This window comes from Castor canadensis, chromosome 7 (assembly GCF_047511655.1).
Source record: "Castor canadensis chromosome 7, mCasCan1.hap1v2, whole genome shotgun sequence".
Lineage (NCBI taxonomy): Eukaryota > Metazoa > Chordata > Mammalia > Rodentia > Castoridae > Castor > Castor canadensis.
The window spans coordinates 147,425,245-147,431,244 of NC_133392.1; positions in this window are offsets into that span (position 1 = coordinate 147,425,245).

A 6,000-nucleotide genomic window follows, 5' to 3' on the forward strand; every position below is an offset into this window, starting at 1 on the left:
TGTGGGAAATCTCTTCCACTTTTGCTGCCATCCTAAACCTACTCTAGAATGTAAAATGTTTTGTGGGTTTTGATTGTTTTTGCGGTACTAGGGTTTGAACTCAGGGCCTACACCTTGAGCCACTCCACCAGCCCTTTCATGTGATGGGTTTTTTCGAGATAGGATGTAGGGAACTATTTGCCCAGGCTGGCTTCGAACCCTGATCTTCTTGATCTCTGCCTTCTGAGTCGCTAGAATTATAGGCATGAGCCATGGGCACCCAGCTTGGTTGGTTTATTTTTTGAAATAGGGTCTTGATTTATAGCCCAGTCTCGATTGAAATTTGCTATGTAGTCCAAGCTGGCCTCAAATTTGAGATCCTTCTGTCTCAGCCTTCCAAGTGCCAGGATTGCAGGCATGTATCACCACATCAGACTTATGTTTTATTTTTTTAAGTAGAAAGGACATAAAAAAATCATTTAGGAGTGGAGAAACCATGCTTGTAGAGAAATTTACAGCTGTAGATCAAATCCTTACATCAAAAAGAAGATTTTATTGGGAGGAAAATGTTTTCTCTTCCAACTGGGGTCCAGTGGTAGGGGGTCTGCAAATTAACTGACTCTAGCAGACTCACAGGAGAGGAGACGGGTTTGTTTATACGCGCACAGGAGTCACTTGGCGATAAGTCACTGAATAGGCAGAGATAAAGGACTCACACACCAAACTTACCAAACAATGTGGGGGCATTTAAAAGCTTCAGTGGATGCAAGACATTCCACGATTTTTTTGGAATGTCTTGGTGTCTGAGGTCAGCGTCTGCCTGCCTGGGGACCTACACAGGAGGGTTTGCAATAGCTGACTCTCACAGACCTCTGTTCCAGAGAGAGAACTGCTGCTAAGGTTTCTTTTTTGCAGCTTCTACTTTTTTTTTGGCAGTGCTGGGGTTTGATCTCAGGGTCTCATACTTACTAGGCAGGCACGCTACCACTTGAGCCATTCTGCCAGTCTTTTACAGCTTCTTTAATGCAAATGGTTTACTTTAAAATAGTCTTTATGCCAACTGTCAGGGTCTGAGGGAGCCCCACCATCTAAACCAATAATCCAGCCTTTCAAAGAGAAAACTAACCCCAAAGCAAAAGGAAGGAAACTGTAAGAGTGGAGTGAAGATGAATTAAAGAACAGAGTAATAGCAGAAAATCGACGAAACCAGAACTTCTTTCTTTGAAAAGATCAACAAAATTGACAAACCTTGAGCTAGACAGACCAAGAAAAAATAGACTCTAATTTACTAAAATCAGAAATTAAAGTAGAAACTTGCTATCAACCTTATAGAAATAACAAGAATGATAGGAGAATTATGAATAATTGTAGCCCAACAAATTAGATAGTGTAGATGAAATGGACAAATTCTTAAAAGACACAAACCATCACAACTGAATGAAAAAGAAAAGGGAAGTCTGAGCCCACCTATAACAAATGAAGAGATTGAATCCATAGGAAAAGAAAAAAAAGAAAACCAACTTCCAACAAAGAAACCAGGACTAGTTACTGATCAACTAGATCAACCATTTTTGGAATATTAACCCCAACCCTTCTAAAACTCTTCCAAAAAACAGAGAAAGGAACACTATGAGATCACCTTTCCTAATTCCAAAGTCACACAATATTTCATAAGGAAACTGCAGATCAATATCTCCTATGAACTCACATGCAAGAAATGCTCAGAAAAAACCAGCACCTAGAAAATGGCAATTTATTAAAAGGATTATACAGCATCACCAAGTGGAATTTATCCCAGGAATGCAAGATTGGATTACCATACAAAAATCAATCGATGTGCTACACCATAGCAACACAACAAAGGAACAAAACCACATGACCATTTCAATTGCTGCAGAACTTTTTTTAAATGATCCAACATCCTGTCATAACTAAAAGCATGCAACATATGGCTAGAGTTGTGCAGCTCAGTGGTAGAATGCTTGCTTAGCATGTGCAAGGCCCTGGGTTCAATTCCCAGCACCACAAAAAAAAGAAAATTCTACAAACTAGAGTGAAGGGGGCTCTCCTCACCCCAATAAAGGCATCTATGAAAACTCAGAGCTCACATCATGCTTACTGCTGATTCTTTCCCCCTAAGATCAGGAACAAGGCAAGGATGTCTCTTCTCATCACTTCTGTGCAACACTGGACTGGAAATTCTAGCCATAGCAATCAGGCAAGAAAAAGAAATAAAAGACATCCAAATTGGAAAGGAAGAAGTCAAACCGTATTTATTCTCAGATGGCATGATCTTGCATATAGAAAATCCCAAGAAGCCAGGCACTGGTGCTCTCACCTACAATCCTAGACACTTGGGAGGCTGAGATTGGAAGAATTGAGGTTCAAGACCAGCCTGGGCAAAAGGCTCTCCCGACTACATCTCAACCAATAAAAGCTTCATGTGCTGGAGCATTTGCCTGTCATCCCAGCTACACAGGAAAAATAAATAGGGGACAGGGGTCTGGGCCCAGCCAGGCATAAACGTGAAACCCTATTCTAAAATAGCTAAAGCAAAAAGGGTGGAGGGCATGGCCCAAATGGTATAATGCCTTTCTACCAAACACAAGGCCCCGAGTTCAAACTCCAGAACCACCAAAAAGATAAAGGAACACAAATCCAGAAGATTAAAGAAGGGAACAGGTGATCAAATTGTTGACTGGAAAACTATGTAGATTAGACCAGGATGTGAGAGCACGAGAGAGGCAAGGCATCTCATTAGTGACTTCTTTTTCTTTTTTTTTCCTGTAGTACCAGGGCTTGAACTCAGGGCCTTCACCTTAAGGCACTCCGCCAGCCCTTTTTGTGAAGGGTTTTTTTCAAGATAGGGTCCTCCTGATCTCTGCCCCCTGAGTAGCTAGGATTTACAGGCATGAGCCACAGGCGCCTGGCTCATAGGTGGCTTCTTCTAAGAGAAATGGGAGGTAAAGCAGTTTGGGAAGTTACCACTTTATCTCCAAGACTGTAAAGGAAACCTCTGTTCAGGAGGTTGTGTGAGCGCGTGTAGTGTGGTGTGTATGTGTATGCATTGTGTGTGCATGCATGTGGTGTGTGTGCATGTGTGTGCATGCGTGTGTGAAGAGACAGGTGCAGAATGGATGATTAGAGCAGGAACCATGTCTTCCAGTCTCGAGCTATTCTCACTGCAACGGATTCGGCCACTCCATGGAGTCTGATGATGGCAGTGACTGGTGTGCGTTGACTTCATTCAGCTGCTAAGAATGGCGAGGGACCTGTGGGTCACAAAGGTGAGTATGAGGAAGCAGCTGACGACCACCTGGATGATTCGCCACTCAGCTTTGGCTTCCTAACAGCTGTGTCTCTATAAGGACAGCCCATCTGCTGGGATGGCAGCAAATGTTGACCTGTGACTTAGACAGCACACTCTCACGTTATCTGGAGTCCTCCATAGAACATAGCCAGTAAAAACTGTCACAAAAGGTCCAGCCATCTCTCCAGCTATGAGATCACCAAACTGAAAAAACAATTCCATATTCTCTCTCTCTCTCTTTTTTTTTTTTTGGTGGCACTAGGGTTTAAAGTCAGGGCCTTACACTTGCTAGTCAGGCACTCTTAGTGCTTGAGCCACTCAGCCAACCCCCGTATTTTTGAGATAGGGTCTCACAGAACTATTTGCCCAGGCTGGCTTTGAACTGCGATCCTCCTGCTCTCTGTTCCAAGTAGCTAGGATTACAGGCGTGAGCCACCAGTGCTCAGCTAGTTCCATATTCTTAACCTCACAGTAGAAGGTTGCAGGTACCATCACCATCAGTTGCTATCTCCTGTGCCATGCAAGAGAAAGACAGTGAGAGGTGGCACAGGACTGTCGCATCTCTCTGCATCCCAAGCAGTGCTTAGTAGTAATGTGCCTCGCTCTAACCCACTCTTTTTACCAAGCACTTAGGGAGCCTGGCCCAAGCTCAGCATGAGCTTGGAACGGGTTGGAACAATGAGGTTGGAACGGGAATTCAGGTTTCCTGACTCTAGTCCACTGTCACTAAGCTGTGCTAATTCAGGAAGACAGCGACTGTGCAGGTGCACCCAAGCCTGACTTCCAAGCCTGAGGCTGAGGAAGACTAACACCATCTTTCTCTTCCTTGTCCTGCCAGTGACAATCAAGAGCTTCATTCCCCAACGGTAATCGTGATATGCGTGCCTAGTACAAAAACACCAATCCTAGTGTGCCTGAATATCCACTAAAACCCCTGGAGAAAAACACTTCCACCCAAGAATGCCAGATAAGAGGTCAAGTGTGCCCTTGGAATTTTCAAAGAACACCACTCAAATGCTTCAGTGCAGGAACAATGAGTACAGGGGCTGGGGTAAGCAGGGCCATGATATTTCTTAGTCTGTTTGTCTTCCTGCACCAGAAGCAGCCAAGTTCACATTCTAAACAGAGCCACTGCACAGGTCCTAATTCTGGTGTGCAGATTCCTTTTGCACAGTTGCTTGGACACTGTCAGCTTTCACTGCCTGAACTGTCTTCATCTTCATCTTTACAGCTCAAGTCCCACGACCAGTGTCCCCTCTCAGACCCTGAACCCATCACCCACTCAGGACTTTTCAAAAGGCCCCTCCTCTTCTGCCTGACTCAACTCTGAAGAATGAATTTCTTCCACCAGGGAGAAAGACAATATTTATAAGATGGCAGAACTTCCCAAGTAGGTAAACAGACTCAATGCGTTCCCTATCAATATTCCAACCTACACCTTCTCAGAAATGGACAGACTCATCCTAAAATTCACAAGGAAATTCAAGGCAAACAGTTGAACAAATCTTGAGAAAAGAACAAAATTGGAGGAGTCACAATTCCTTATTTCAAAACATCTTACAAAGCTACAGTATTCAAGACAGTTGTGGTAGTGTCATAAAGACAGATCAATTAGACTAGAATTAAGAGTTCAGAAATGCACTCAAAAATCTATGTAAACTGATTTTCTTCAAGGGTGCCAAGACTCAACAAAAGGAAAGAAGAGTCTTTTCCACAAATGGTTCTGGGACAACAGCACCTCCACCTGCCAAAAAATGACAGTAGGTCCTTACCTCACACCATATATGTTATGGCTTAGTTATGAAATGTCCATCCAAAAGGCTCATGTTGAAAACTTGGTGCCTAGACCATGAGGTCTCTGAGCTAATCAATGGATTAGTCCATTGATGGATTCATAATTTGATGGCAGGACTTGAGGGGTGGGAACTTACAGAGGTAGGGCCTAGTTAGAGGAAGTAGGTCACTGGAGGTGAGTTCTTGGAGGTTATAGCTTGTGTCCTGTCCCTTCCTCTGTCTCTCTCTGCTTCCTGGCTGCCATGAAGTGAGCAGCTTCCTGGCCATGCCCTTGCCTCACCATAGGCCTGAAAGCAATGGACCAAGGCAGCCATGGCTGAAGCCTCTGAAACTGTGAGCCAAATTAAACCTTTCCTCTTTTAAGTTGTTGGGTTTTTTTTCAGGAATTTGTCATAGCAAGAAAAAGTCTAACACAATAAAAAAAACCAGGGATCAAAAAAAAAATAAAAAAGAAAGAAAGAAGTCAAGGATCAAGGACCTAACTGAAAATTTAAGCTGCAATATTTCTAGAAGAAAACACAGGGATAGATTTTTATGATCTTGAATTTGCCAATAAATTCTTAGGTATGACACCAAAAGCACAAGCTATAAAAGAAAAAAAATAGGCAAATTGAACTTCATCAATATTAAAAACTTTCCTGCATCAAAGAAAACAATCAAGCTGGGTGCTGGTGGCCCACACCTGCAGCTACCTGGGAGGCTGAGATCAGGAAGATTGAGATTCGAGGCCAGCCTGGGCAAATAGTTTGTGAGACCCGCATCTCCAAAATAACCACAGCAAAATGGACTGTAGGAGTGGCTCAAGTGGTAGAGTGTCTGCTTTACAAGTGTGAAGCCCTGAGTTCAAACCCCAGTCCCACCAAAAAAAAGGTTAAACATAGAATTACCTATGACCCATTAATTCTATTCCTGGAGAT